Source organism: Cupressus sempervirens, chromosome 1 (genome assembly GCF_028749045.1).
Source record: "Cupressus sempervirens isolate cs-2001-9-10 chromosome 1, ASM2874904v1, whole genome shotgun sequence".
In the NCBI taxonomy this organism is placed as follows: domain Eukaryota; kingdom Viridiplantae; phylum Streptophyta; class Pinopsida; order Cupressales; family Cupressaceae; genus Cupressus; species Cupressus sempervirens.
Window position 1 is genome coordinate 173,902,452 of NC_143118.1, and position 16,048 is coordinate 173,918,499.

The 16,048-nt window shown below is 31.1% G+C and overlaps 1 pseudogene; it reads right to left on the reverse strand.

The window, feature by feature from the left end:
• Window positions 1-7,874: 7,874 nt before the first annotated feature.
• On the reverse strand, window positions 7,875-9,193 carry LOC149576699 (putative glycosyltransferase STELLO1 pseudogene; annotated as a pseudogene).
• Window positions 9,194-16,048: the final 6,855 nt, after the last annotated feature.

Consider the following 16,048-nt stretch of genomic DNA (forward strand, 5'->3'; position numbering starts at 1 on the left):
TACAAACATGAGAAGGATAGTGTTGGGTTGTGTTTGGGAGGAGTGGAGAGGAGGCATGGAACCAAGAAATAATGGTAAAAGAAAATCTGCATTAAAAGTTATGAATGAAGTAGCTACAATGTGAGATGATAGAATTATAAAAATTAAATTCAATTGCATATCCTAGATTAAAGAGAAAAGGGAATTGTTACATTAAGTACCATGGTAGATTCAAAAAGAAAAATAGCATCAAACATACCTTTCTTCTTGTGGCATTCCAAATTGAATGCAGATTGATGAAAAGTTGCACTCCATAAGAAGCTTGTTCAACTCTGCAGCTCTATTAACACTCTTGACAAATATCACAACTTGATTGAATTCTAGTGCATCAAGTTGATCATTCAACTTCTAGTTCTTCTCCAGCTCACTCAATTTGATGTAGTGCTGGAAGAACCTCAAGATATAAATACTAAACACAACAAAAGAGAGAACAGTTTACTATTTTATTGGACATTATTAAACTCACATAAATTAAATACCTAAACTAAACCATGAAGTGTCAATTTTGCTTCATTTTCAACATATATCTCCATAGGTTGTAAATGAAAACAAATGTGTGTAACATTCGGTGGTGTGATCACCATCAAGAGCCAACTGTGCCACAACAATCCATCTCATATTTGTACCACAAAAAAGAACTAAACATAGCTAGTGCAATATCATCAAAACTTCTAGAGGTCAAGACATGATATGTGCCCTTAAAGAATGGTTTATCTGGTGAACCTACCAAGATAATTATAGAGAAACTAAAGAGGGCACTTATATCTACAAAAAATGAGGTTTCCATATAACACTTTATTCACAAAGCTAAAGAAAATCTAGTTAGAAGATGCAAATATGAGTTAGGTGACAATGAGATGCTATAAAACATACCAAATTAGAGTTACCAATAAATAATGTTTGCAATTCACAGAAGTATGTTTATTATTTACAATTTATCAACTTATTTTGTCAAAAGTATTAAATAAGAGAAACCAGTGAACAATATTCTGTTGTCTCTTGCACAAACTATTAAGTTCTAGTTACAAGGGGAAAATTTGGAATTTTGGAAAGAATGAAGCTTTTGGCTTTCTTCCACCTTACATTTTGGCTTAAAAAGAAGATAATTTAAAGAATTTTAATGTCATAGCTCTCCACTCTCCTTGCCAGAAAAAGCTCATGAAATATAACTGTATGACTTGATGACGAAAAGCATCACAAATAAACATCATAGTTGCAAGATTTAGACTTGGCAAGCTAGTTTATGACTCAAACCTAGTAGAAAAGCTTAGAAAAACAAGATCAATTTTAAAAAATTAATATGTAATTGTTCTAATTCTTTTTTTATATTCAATTTTCTTCCTATTCTTTAGCATAGTTGAAAATCTAATAGTTCGATTCACAAGGCTTGGCTATCATATTCATCATGTAAGTTAAGGCTTCTAACCATACAGGAGTGTCTCAGGTTAGAACTTGGAAAGTACTCACCAAGAATTGGTCAAGATGGTGGATATTGTGATTAATGTTAGCAGGAATGAGCACCAAAATTGCCTCCCTAATATCAAAATAAAATTTCTAATGGCACCTATGATAGAACACATTTTGTCATTTAAACCAAGGTCAAACAAATTCTTATTTGCTAATGTAGTCCAAAATCCTTTAAGGTGAATATTATTTAAAATTCCTTTGGAATAACCTATTTGCTAAGGCTTAATCTTGTTTCACATCACTCTTCCAACAAGAACATATGTATGATTTATGTAAAAAAATTGTACTTGTTCAATAATCAATATTTACCAAAACAAGCCAACAAAAAATGTCTTGCCCTGACCAAGCATATGCTACAATTGAAATAGTCACTACAAGACTTGGGAAGAAATGAAAAAAAATTGATAGATTGAAGAAAGGATATGTACAAACTAGAATACCTTTACATCAACAAAGGAATAGAAAATATAAAGCTAACAAATCATACAAAGAAATCATGCAAATTCCAATAGCAAGACATAAGGGAGCATAAACTAAATACAAGTTAAATGAAGCGATGATGACAGGTTCACACATAAAGAATAAGAACAAAAGGTTAGCTAATAAAAATTTACAACCAATAAATTCAATTATTAGGAAGAAATTTCATAGTCACTTCTAAGTGTAATCATAGCATGTGATTCCACTAGCCAAGGGCTGAGAAGTCCAGGGGTATAAATTATACAATCCATACAACATACACGTCATTTCTCAAAATTAGCATGAAAATTACAAGAAAACAAAGGGATAAAAGTTATAAATTATTTTAGATATGTAGAAAAATCCACTAAAAGTAAACATATATCCATGTTTAGACACTCACATGTAGAACACTTGATTAAAGAATGAAAATTCAAGCTATATAATTCCAAAAACAAAGAGGGAATTTTAACTTTTTAACCATAGTTTCCATATTCCAATAGTATGACTCCTCTAGATCATGATTAGAGTAATAGTCACCCCTATATGTGGATTTTTACAAACTCTTATTTTTTCAAAAAATCTTCTTTATTTGGGTTTTTGTGATTTTTGCGAACTCTTGTTTTTTCAAAAAATCTTCATTATAAAGCTAAAGAAAATATAGTTAGAAGATGCAAATAAATCAAACCAGAGATTTTCAAACCAATCAAAAGTTCAAAATGGTCAAATACTAGCAGAGAACAATTCAAATAGTAGTAAAAACCTTTTTTTCAATAAGAAACTAAATTCTGCAATATTAATTCTAAAAACCTAAATCAAACTTGGAACAAGATTGGCATCATCAATTCCTACTATGAAATGAGGAGGATAAGGAGGCTCTGGCTTATCTGGATAATGTGTATCAAGAAATGCCAGCATTGTCCATTTTTTAGCACTAAATTCTTTGGCCAGCTTCACACTCTCTTCCACCATAACATTTATCTTTTGATTGGGGTGTTGGGGAGCCTGCAAGAACGAGATCATGTAGATTTCCATTCTTTCAAAAGATCTAATAAAAATTTCATTAGGTAAAATTAAAGTAGAAAGTCTATTTGAGACTAACATAAAATGAACTTCTAAGCATCATAATCTTTCTCTAATCCAAAAAGATTATTTCAAGGCATGTTTGAGGTTATACAATCATTCCCTTGTATGATTGTATTTCAAACTTAGAATTCATCAAACCCTTTAACATTAAACTCTTGAAAAAATCTTATCTATCAAACTCATAATTCATACTCTGCCCACAAACATATACAAAAGCTTAAATAGTTAACCTACTCTGCACTACAAGTAAGCATAAATTGACACCCTAGAGCAAGAAATATGACAAAAGAAATATTATTAATTATTTTTTGTTTGACTAAATTGGAAATACTACATCCCAAGTTAAGATCCCTATATCACCGTTCCCCAACAGCTAACATTACCATGGAGAATAATGCACCAACCCTATCCTAGACCCATTTATAGAGAAAAATTCTTTGAAATAAATAACATTTAATGAAAGAGGCTAGAGCACTAAACTACCAAAACATGAATCTAAGAAGGGGCATTTATCAACCATTTTAATGCTCTCATATTAGAGTGCATCCATTGTTCAAACTATGACATCTACAAGCACAATAATACAATACATGATTTTTCAAAACTATCCAAAAAAGAATGGGAATACCCAATTAAACAAGAGCATACAAAATAGAAAAGGAATCCTTGATTAAACAAAATAATACAAAATAGAAATTAGGGAAATCTTTGTAGCATGAAAAAACATGCAATTAAAATTCTATCTCAAATTTCATCTGCTATACAACTTCATTTCATGGATTTACAAAACAACTTATCAAATTTTAAAAACAACTATAAGTAACCAAACCAAAAATCTTCCAAACCCTCGATATTATAAGATAGACCACAAGGAATATGTGACACAAACCACACATCCTCTAAGCCACAACATGATTCAGGGATAAATCTAGGGTCATATATTGCAAGAGGCATCATTGTTAATATGGACAATGAGAAGATTTGCCTAGATAAATAACTAAAAATTACTCTATTGTAATTTTTATAAAGGGAAAAAAATGTGCTATTTCTATATAGATGAATTATAATGAAATGATTAATAGGGTATTGGTTCTCAATAGCATTATGCTTACAAGAAACTTACCTTGTTTGTGATGGATAAGGTGGGCATTGTCCAAATATATACCAATAACATTTTTTTATAAAGAAATTCTATAATGAATTGTTATAATAGAATTCCCTACATCCACATTAAGATAAACTATTTAGTTCTATTGTTACAAAAAAGGTTCTATTCCATAGCACCCTATCACATACAATGCAACTAAAATCTTCAAAATTTTACTCCTCCACTTGATTTTCCCACTTAAAATCAAATGCATTGACCTCCAAAAACTAATGAATGAATCTAATTTGTGATGAAATAGATCCATATAGAGTCCAAAAATAATGAGCAATTTTTATGTTTTCATGGAGTAGTTAATAGATGTATTAACTTCCCTCGTTCAACTGCAATGTTTCTTTAGAGATTGTGATTTTTTTACTTTTAAAATATTATGCATGCAAATGACAATAAGAAATATACTAAAAATAGGCTGAATTGAATTGTTGTTGTTCTTCAAAGAGATCAACACTTCTTCCCAATATATTCTTCAATATCCATAGTTCCAAATCAATTTAGTTATAAAGTACAAGTCTTTAGATTCTAGAATACTTCAACAAAACATGAAGCTAAATAGATACATTAACCATATCAAAGTCCAAAGTCCATGCTTGACATTCTAGAAGTCTTAATTATTTCAAAAATCACTTATCAAAACAAATCCAAAGTCATATCAACAACTCTAATACTAATATTTTCAATACACCCAATGTTCAAACTACAATTTTATGTACTAAAAAGAACTTAATTTGGACAATCACTTTTTCATTAAAAAAATAGTTAAAATTTTCTATAATAAATTTATTAAATTCCATAGTAAAAAGGCTATGAGTTATTCTTTTAAAAAATTCCCCAAATCTTAAAGAAGTCCATTGGCACGCTTTGATGGCATGTTACAATATTTCATTATTCAAAAAGAGAGATTACAAATGAAGACAGACCCTTTATGTAGATAATGACTAAGAACAAAATAGAAACTTTCTATGTTATCTAAAAATTAACTAATAAACTAAATATGCCTAAATGACCATTAATATAACATTAAATAGTTTGTTAGGCATGAGAATACATTAGCAATTCAAGATACAAGCCAACAAGGGTAAGAAAAATTATCAACAATTGCTTAAAAGAATTTATTCTAAAGGGCTAACTAAGACGAAATATTATTTGGCAATAATTAATAATAAATAAAGAGCCAAGGTAGCACTCCATTATGAATAAGTATGACCCTTTCCAAAGAGATATAGAAAAGGTGTGACCCCTTAAGAATAGGAAATCTAAACATCAAGTGGAAAATTGGAAAGTTAAAAGGAAATTGAGTCATAAAAAGTAGAAATAAATATAGCCTTTAGGAATAGCAATTTTGTAAGAAAGTTTACGAATAATATTAGATCACCATTGAATAGATGCATATATACCTTGAGGGAATTAAGCAATTGCTCATTGTAACGACTTTAATTGCATTTCCTTTGAAGAGTATTTAATAGTAGAATCATATAGAAAATTTCTATATGAAATTAGTTTTGAATTTACTAGAAATGGATTGTAAATAAAAACTACTAGCCTTCCAAGTTCATGAGATCTCATGTACACTAAGCCAACATGGATTGAACAAAAATCCTATCATGCTAATGGGTTGTGGGGCAAATAAGTGTTCCAAGGATTGATTAAGGAGGAAAATCGGCCTCTAAGGTGGGATGAGGCATGGAATGGACCAAAGATCATACCATATTCATGGACTAGGAAGTTTATGAGTGTTCCCAGGAAAGAGGGTCTTATCAAGTATGCCACACAGATATGGATGAATAGAGAATTCACCCATGTTCTCACAATATAAAGACAACCATCCTTGAGATTTATGTTTAGAAAACATTTCTAACAAATTCTTGATATGATTATAGTAGAAATTTTCCTTGGAAAAATTATTAATGTTATTGAGACACTTTGGTATAGAGATGCATGATGCTCATATGAATTTATATGTTACCATGAAAACTTGTTGATATTTAATTATAATACTCGTTAGAGTAGTTTTTATCATATATTCTTACTATTTAATGATTATTAATTCATATTAATGTAATATCTAAACTATAATTATCTCATATATGCATCAAAATTAATAATATTGTATAGAAGTTATCTTTGTAAATGAATTGCATACTCCAACTTAAGTTAAAATTGTTATTTTCATGTAATAATTGGGAAGATCCCAAGAAGGAACATTAAAATAAGAATAATCAAGAATTAGTTGTATGGGGTCTTCATACCAACAAAATGGCATACCCATTTTATCTCCATCCCCATTTCCTAGTGACCAAGGGCTAAATCCATTATGTTTTAGTTTATACAATTATTTTATATTAAATATTCAATTTAATGGCAAGTAAAGTGATGAGTTTAGGGGCAATATCAATTGGGTAGGGGGCACAACATTAGCTACATGAGTTATGCTTGGATGTAGTATATGACTCCAAGCTAGATGCACACTATTGTTACCAATACACCCTAACACAACATTGCCCAAGGATTATTTAAATTATTTTTCACATTAAATTATTATATACTAAGCCAATCAAGGAGTCAAGGTAAAAGAGTATACCAATGCATTTGCTTAATTTCATTAGATTTCTAAAGTTCATGCTTGTATTGAATAATGCTTTTGAATTAAACTATGTTTCCAACATATGGTAGTAATTTTTTAGATTACATTCTACGATCCATCATCAAGACCAAGAGAGAATAAAAGGATTGTATAAAAAAATAATTGTAGACACTATTCAATCCAAAAGTAGTATTTAATGTATTTGCTAGTAAATAAAGATACAAAAAAACTAAGTAGGAGATTGAACCTTGTGACAAATTTTCTTATCATCTACTTACTACAAAGTTAGTTACTTAAGAGTGGAATCAAGAAAACCAAGTACAACTAGCATAAGGTTTGTTATATGGGATGTCCCCATGATGATCAAATGTTTTTCCTATTCAAGTGGTCAAAAATAACATTTTACAAAATCAAATGCAAGTAGCATATGTTCCTTAATACTTGAATAGGACTATATCATGCTAGAGAACTAGTTAAAACTATTCTATCATTTTTAGAAGCTGATAAAACAATGTAAAAGGCATTATTAATATATGAAGTTCAGTCACAAAATTGCAAGGGATTGTTCTAGCATTTTGCAAAAGAGCCACACAACTTTGTTACTTGTGCTATCTTTAAAGTATGTAGTTATACCAATACAGAAACAAGATACAAGTAATACATAGATGTGGCATGGACTTGCAATATCTTATTTTGAGAAAAAAAAAATTGATAAAGACAATAAGGTTTTAAAAATTAGGCCAATTGTCAAAACATTGTAAAGAATTGATTTATAAATACAATTCAAAAGAAAAATATAATAAGTAGCAAATGTAGGAGTAAAACACTAAAATTATTAAATTCTCTAGGCATAGAAATCACAAAAGCATGAAAGATACAAAATTTTCATTTGCACATGTTCTAATGGTTGCATCACATAATCAGATCTTGTAGTAGGCATCAGTTTACAAATGATGAAAAAAAGATCCATAGTTTTGATCTATCACATATTTTTCCACAAGATCCTAAAGAAAAATGAGATTTCATAAAAAATAAAATAAATTGACAAAATACAGAAACTGGTGTAAACCATGAAACTTACTTGTAAACTTACCACCACTTTGCATACTCAAATCCAAGATCTAGATTACTCTTCTCTAATACAACCACCACACTCTTGAATATGAGACCATACAACATTCTCCACCCTAGAACAATATAATTCAAAGGTTTTCTATAGTACATGATAAGCACTATATTCCCATAAAACTTCCTCCACCTAATCAGATTTCCAATCTCAAAATTCACTACACCTACTTCCTCAACACCAAGATGCACTGACGGAAGCTTCAAAGGAAGAAACGATTTGTGATCTCCATGGAAAACTACAACACTTTTCCTACCTATCTCTAATGACAACAATCTTAGCTAAAGGTAACCCACAACCAGTAGATCTTGAAGCCAAGCAGTAGTGAAAGTCACATCTTGTAAAGTCTAGAAGCCCTCTACAGCTATGGAATGGCTCAAATCCAAAATCTTCTCAAATAGGGTCAATTTGGTAGACCTCCAAGATATAAGACACTTAATCAAATGACCTACATTAACATGGAGGTCCTTCTCATCTGAAAAAGGATATGACTAAGTTTGATCAATTTTGTGAGTAGTAGGAGGATAAAAGGAAATATAACCACCAATCCCCATAAAATCCTTTATGCCCAATAGCCCCTGAGTATATCAAAGGCCATAGTGTTGACAAAAATAAGAAGCATGAGTCCCCAAAATATAGGGCAATGAATTAAAGTATTAAACAAATTCATAGGGGCCATATTACCCTATGGTAGGGAAACTGGTGGAGCATGTGAATCAAACATGATATCAAATGCTTCAATTCTAGACTTTCTAGTATAGTAGAACACTAAATCCACATTGGGAATCCCATTGGTAGTTCCCTACTAAATAAATTGTTTTCCACTGTAAACCTCTCCATAGTAATCCTCAACACAAAAGTCACCCACATCCTCGAAAGGAAACCCTCGAGGCTAGACAAATCTCTAACCAAAATGAATATAAGGGTTTACAATACTTCTATTATTTCGGCTATGCTTATTCACATACTACAGCATGGGCTCTCTCTGGACCTCTTTTCCTATCAACTCTACATCAAAATGGGTACTCAAATTCTCATTGATTATAGACCCATGCTCATTTGCATCATATACTTTCTTGGCCCAATGTTGAATGGAAAACAAATACCCAACACTCTTTCTTATGTATGAATTATAAGAAACATGATTGAGGATTTGATAGCCTAGGGAAAACTATTGTTGTATAGATAGAAAAATTCTACCCTTGACATTCCAATCTGATGGCATCTCTGAATCTCTCATGGCCACAATCCACCAACCCTTGATTAGCATGCTAATAACAAGTTAAATTCATGCAATGGAAGAGGCATGCAATGAAATGAGAAAAACTAGGCAAATTTTTCCTCATAGGAATGAAGTCCCAATTTTTCTCCTACCCATGCTCAAGTGAATTTGTACTCATGGGAATGAAGTGCCAATTTTTCTCCCACCCATGCTCATACCTTTAGGATTTCTCGAGAATTAATGAAAGTTTTTCTTCTTTACCTGTGTGTGAATGAATGAAACTTTTCTTTATTTTACATGTAAGCCCCATGTTGAACATGGGACTTACATGTAAAAAAAAGAAATTTTTGCCTTAACATTCTGACCAACCTAAACTTATTTAGTTGATGGTCAAAAATTTTGGTAGAAAAATGAGGCTAAATGTAGTAGTGTCCAAAGCTTCTATATAAGAAGATATCGCACCTTGAAGCTTCACTTCAATAGCTTACACTTGAAGAGCTTGATAACAAATGATCACATGCCTTGCTTAAATAGGCACTTACCATCCAAGATATTACAAACACAACCAATACAGGATAAAAGATAAATACAACTACCTTAAAACAAATATTAATTTCCCACCCAAAATACAAATAAGCACCACCACATGGACCATTTATAAATTTACATTTTCTTTATGGATCACAAAAAATATTAAATGCATGATTAAAGGAACTTTCCACAAACTTCTAAGATGCCACCTACACACCTTGATAAATGAAATGACTACCATTTTCTTATATGTCTATTTATGCCACCTATGCACCTTGGTAAATGGAATGCCTTTTTACCTTTTCCCCCTTTTTTATTTATTTTTTATTATTTTTCTTTATATTTTTGTTACTTTCTCTTGCACATTTTTTTTTTTGAAAATTATAATTTTGATCACACCCCTTTTTTGTGATGCAAGATGTGCTCTTGCATCAAACACCCATAGTAGGAAAATTTTTGTAGATATGAATTCACAAAATGAAGTAGCTATCAATGACAATATTTTTTCTTCTCTTCCAACACTACACTAGAACAAGTATCCACCATCAATATATTGCCTTCTTTCTTCTTTTCCAACACCTAGCTAGAACAAGTATCTACTACTAAGAATACTCTACAATTTTGAACTTTTTCCAAGTATAACTCTCATCCTCCTCCAACTCAACAATACCAAACCAATCTCCCTTTCCATACCACACATCACTAACAAGATCCTCATATAAACCATCATCATATTTCAAATTCATCTCAAATTCATCATTACATAATTCATAGAAATTTACCCCTTTCACATATTCATCTTCACTCACTTCTTTCATGTCATCAACAAGGCATGTAACTACTTCACTTTTTTGATCTCCAACTAAGATACTGTACTCTTCCTCCATTGTTGTAGTCTTCAAATAAAATTCATCAACTTTGGTCTCATGAGTCTTGTCATCTTGATGCTCTTCCACTTCTCTTTCATCTTCTTCAACTCTTCTTTTGTATCACATGTATGATATGACACTAGATCTTCTTTCTTTTTTGCATCCAAAGAATTGTTAACATTTCTTTTTGAGTGATGCACTCTTCTCTTCTACAACTCTACTTCTAATTCATTCACTTGCTTCTACAAATCAAAGAATGCAACTTGTTACGAATCTTGATTTATTGTTTTAATTTTCTCAAGTATAGGAATCCTCAAAATCTATCCAATAAAAAATGTCATCTTCTTCTTTCTCTTCTCCATGCTCAAGTCTTCATAAGAGAAATATTAGCCAACTCAAGGTCCTAGTGCAAACTACCTCACATTCAAAAATCTATCCACAGACTTAGGAACTCCCACTCTGATACCATTTGACAAAGGGGCCACTCTACTACCATAGACAAAGATATGCTCTAATACCACTGATGAAGGACCACACCACCCTTACCAACTCATAACCAAAATCAAAACAACATGGAGATAAAGAGAAGATAAAATGCTTCATAAAGCATCCATTAATAATTGAAACTCATTACAATATTCTCCAAATGAGAGAACTCTGAACTCTTACAATATAAGGGAGCTTCTACACTAAGAGCTTCCAACTAGCTTGCACACCGAGAGCTTCTACAAGAAGAGATTACAACCAAAGATCTTATACTTTAAGAGCTTCCACTTGAAAAGCTTCTACTTGAAGAGCTTACTCATGAAGAGCTTACAACCAAAGAGCTTAAACCCAAACAGATTCACCAAGAATATCTTCTCAAGCAAGATCTTACACATTAAGATCCTTCACCTCCAAATATTCTATATAAGAAGAGATAAAACCTTGAAGCTTCACTTGAATAGCTTACACTTGAAGATCTTGATTACAAATGATCATACACCTTTCTTAAATAGGCACTTACCATCCAAGATATTACAGACACAACCAATGTGGGATAAAAGGTAAATATGACTACCTTTAAAAAATAAAAATTTTCCCACCCAAATACAACTAGGCACCACCATGTGGACCAATTAGAAATTTACATTTTGCATGATTTAAGGAACTTTCTACAAACTTCTAAGATGCTGCCTCCACACCTCGATAAATAAAATGACTACTATTTTCTTATTTTTCTATTTATGCTACCTATGTATCTTGGTAAATGGAATGCCTTTTTACCTTTTTTCCCCTTTTTTAATTTTTAAAAATTATTTGTCTTTCTATTTTTGTCACTTTCTCTCTCCTCCACACATCAAATTGATCACACCTCTTTTTTGTTATGTAAGATGCTCTTGCATCAATGATTTCCATTAATTCTTTACACACACATTCAGTGATAGACTGTCCTCCACTTAGTTTGGTCTTAAATTCTCAGAAGACATATTCAACTTGGTAAGGTCTTGTTCAATCATTCTAAACTTGGTATTTGGTAGAGTAACTAACTCAACATCTATATCCTGAACTCTAGTGTATCCCAACATCAGTCGATAAGGTCTTGTGACCCAATATTTCTTAGTAAGGTATCATACTTCCATCATTTCTCAGTGACCCTTGTGAATCTTAAAGTGCTGATTGGATCATTCTACTTGCTAACTAGAATTGGTAAGGGAGATCTCTTTCTAAATCTCATTTCCAGTAATCTCCATGAATGTCTAAGTTGAAATTGTTGAGTTACCCAACTCATTGACTTAAGTATCAACAATTTCAAGACTTTGGCTTGCATTCTCTAGAGATTTTTGCACCCATTTCTACCTCATTTGTCATTTGATATTGTAAGCCTTAACTTTCTTTTCATCTTCAACTATTCTTCTATTTATATAGTTCTTGGCAAGATGTCCAAGTTCTATACAAAAAAAAATAACAACACCTCATTGTAGTGCTTCTCTTCCTCATATGATGTTTTACACAATTTTCTCAAATGTGTCCAAAATCACCATAGTAGTGACATCTAAACCATGTGTTTTAATCCCAACCAAATATTTCTTTCATAATTTTCTTTACTGGGTTCCACTTCTTGGTTTTACATTCTAAAGATCCTTGTCCTTGTTTGTTGCAATTGAAACATGTTCCTTCAAATTTAGACTTCTCTTTGCATTCACTTGCTTGGTATCCTGACTTGTTGCAATTGTAGCACTTCCTATTGAACTTTGATTTACCATTGCTCCAAAAAATTTAATATGTATGACCTATCTTACCAAAATAATTGTAAGTAGTTCTTTTTTTCTTTTCTTTGAGCTCCTTGCTCAGACGATTCACTTTCTTTTATGTATCCTAATCTAACTTTTCTTTTATGTCTATACAAATTTTTCTCACTCAATTTATTTATGCTTTCCTTAGATTTCAACATCCTTTCATTGGTTTTATTTTCAATGCTAAGATCATTTTGTGGTCTTTTATTCTTTGATTTTAGATTCACAAGCTCTTCATTTTCACCAGTGATTTGATTAATAAAATCTACTTGTTGAATGGATAGTTGATGGATTTCATTATCTTTTTCTTCTATCTTTTCAATAAGCAATCTATTTTCTTCTTTGACTTTATCCATTAGTTCCAATTTTTCACACATTTTGATTGATTGAATTTCTTGCTCTCTTTTCAACTTTTTGACTTCTTCTTGAAGATTGAGACTCTTCTCAAGTAGGTCTTTGATTGTTGCATCTGCTTCATCTAAACTTTTATCTTGACGTAATTCTTTAATTCTTTCATCAATATAGATATTGTCATTAAATTGTGCTTCTAGTTTCTTTCTTCTCTACAAGGATTGAGAGAGATGTTCCTTCTCTTTTTTGACATTTCCAATGGTCAATTCTAGATCCAACTTCTCATTCTCAATAGCCTTTTTTAGTCTATATACCTTTATTACCTTTGATCTTTTCTCAAGTTGTCAAACTTCTAATTTGAGAAGCAAATGCTCTAATACTAATTTTTGGAAATATAAGGTAGGCTAGCTTACTCAAAGGGGAGGGGTGAATTAGGAACCAATAAAAAATCAAGCTTACCTCACCAATTAAACCTTCATTTGATATTGTGGTTTGGTTGCATACATGAAAGAAATGAAAGCAGTAAATATTCATAAAACTTTGACACGATATATGGTGACCTTGAAACTTTCCAAATAGAAAGTAAAAATGGGGTGGGGATGATACACATAAACATTAGTACTATAGTATAAAGTTGGCATGTTAAGGATTACAATTGACTACTTCTGATGACCTTCTCTATTAAGAGAAACAAGGAATATTAGCCACATTTTGAAAGGATTAAACATACAATGAAGTATGCACTCTATTTGGAAAACAAAAATACTATCAAGTCCACCTTGTTAGAGGATTTGACTGATGCACCTATTAGGATGAAACAATGGCTTATCTATAATCTACAATGTTGATTTTTTGTATGAGATTCCTTGAATTAAAGTGATCACCTTGTTGTGATAGATAAGTCTTTCCAATTCCTTATACTACTTGTAGCCTTCACTAACTTTCTCTCATCTACTTCTTAGCAATATTATAGTTCTTCTAGATGGACATGATACAATACATTACATATATCTCAATCCATCTAATTACGTTCTAAGGTCAGCTACAATACCAAATTAATCATAATTCACAAACATGGTGCAATTGTTGTAATGTGGATTCTGAAGACAACTTGGTGATGTTATGATACTTGGAAAACACTATCAACACTTGGCAAACTATGGTACTTAGTTGACCCTAGAAGCTTGGTCCATACTAATCACTTCAAGTAGTTGGAACTCAGTTAGCACTGTATGACTCAGTGAACACTAAGAAACTTGGTAGATACTAAATTCACTTGGTTGACACCACATGGCTCGGTCAACATTGAATTTTCTAGGTTAACACTACAAGCTCGATAGATCTGTTATGCTTTATTAACATTATAGAACTTGATTAACAATACGATCTTCTTCACTTCAAATAGAGGTCTTTGTAGCCATTGCCATGATCAATTTTCACTGTGCATTTCCTATGAAGCTTAGTAAATACTATAGAACTTGACAAGAATTGTAAACTTCTTAGATGCTCAACAGATAGTATAAAGCTTAACATGAACTACAAACTATTTAATTGACTCGGTAGTGACTAAACACTTAGTTAACACTACTAGATGAATGGCAAGCTTGATAGCAATGAAACTAGCTAACTAAGTGTTCAGTCACTAATAGACAAATAATTTGACCATAAGGTCAACACATCATTTGTAGCATAATCATTGATAACATTGTATTCCAATAAAAAAAAATTATGACCTTTTAGATGGAGAAATCCAAGGCACCATCCAATCTATCCTAACCTCTCAAACTAGTTAAAGCCCATCTTAGTGAATAAAAGAAAATAATAATTCTAAAGAGATCAAACTAGGTTTTATAAAACCTCTATTTTTCTTCCTAATAAGAATTTTTTTATGCTAAACACACCTCTAACACTATATAAAAATTCTATTCCATCCACTAATTATTGATCTCCTATTTTATAAAGATTTCTTTGTTGTCAAAAATTAATTCACAACTAAAATTAAAAAATAATACATTTGCAACTTCACCAATAGAAAACATGGCTAAAGGCAAGAGCCTATAACACCGTGGTAAATTATGAGCCTCTTATTTAAGAGGTCTTGGGTTTGACTCTACTCATGCTTAATAAATAATAATAATTAATCACAAAACAATAATTAATCTTGGCTTTGGCCTCTTACCAATCAACAAAATAAAATAAAAAAACATGGATAAATTTGTAACACAATGATATGATATTTTTGGACAAATTACCCTTGGAAAAATCTCTAAGTAAAAAGTAGTTTTGTAGATGAGATATAAATTAAACTTTAGCAAATTAAAAATTAGAAAAATCATTTTCTCTTACTAGTAGAACTTAAAAAATTTCCAAATTCTTCCATGTAATATTCCCTTGTCACTATGCCCAATGCAATCACTAGGTTTTTACTAATACTACAAGACTATTTTGTATCACACAAATTCATTTTCTAACTATACAAATGCTTCTTTAGGTTATATTCTTTAAATGGCCTACTAACCCCTTTTATACTACTCTCATTAGGAAACATACAACTAAGATCAGTTCTCAATCAATGGATGAGATAAAAAATTACTTAACAAAACTTAATCAATTTATTTCTAGTTTCTTCCAAAAGAGGCTAATTAATTGATAAACAATTATCTTTAATCTAACAAATTTATTTAGAAAACAATTATTTAGTAATTATTAGAAAATGGATGAATAGTTTTCCAAGCTACCAAAACTAACAAAAACATGTGTATGGACATGCCATTAGATGCATCATGCATTAGTGAGTCCATAGGCTATAAACTATCTTAATCTCCTCTTATATTATATTAGATTCAAGTAAGAACTAAAGAGATAAAACTGAAATA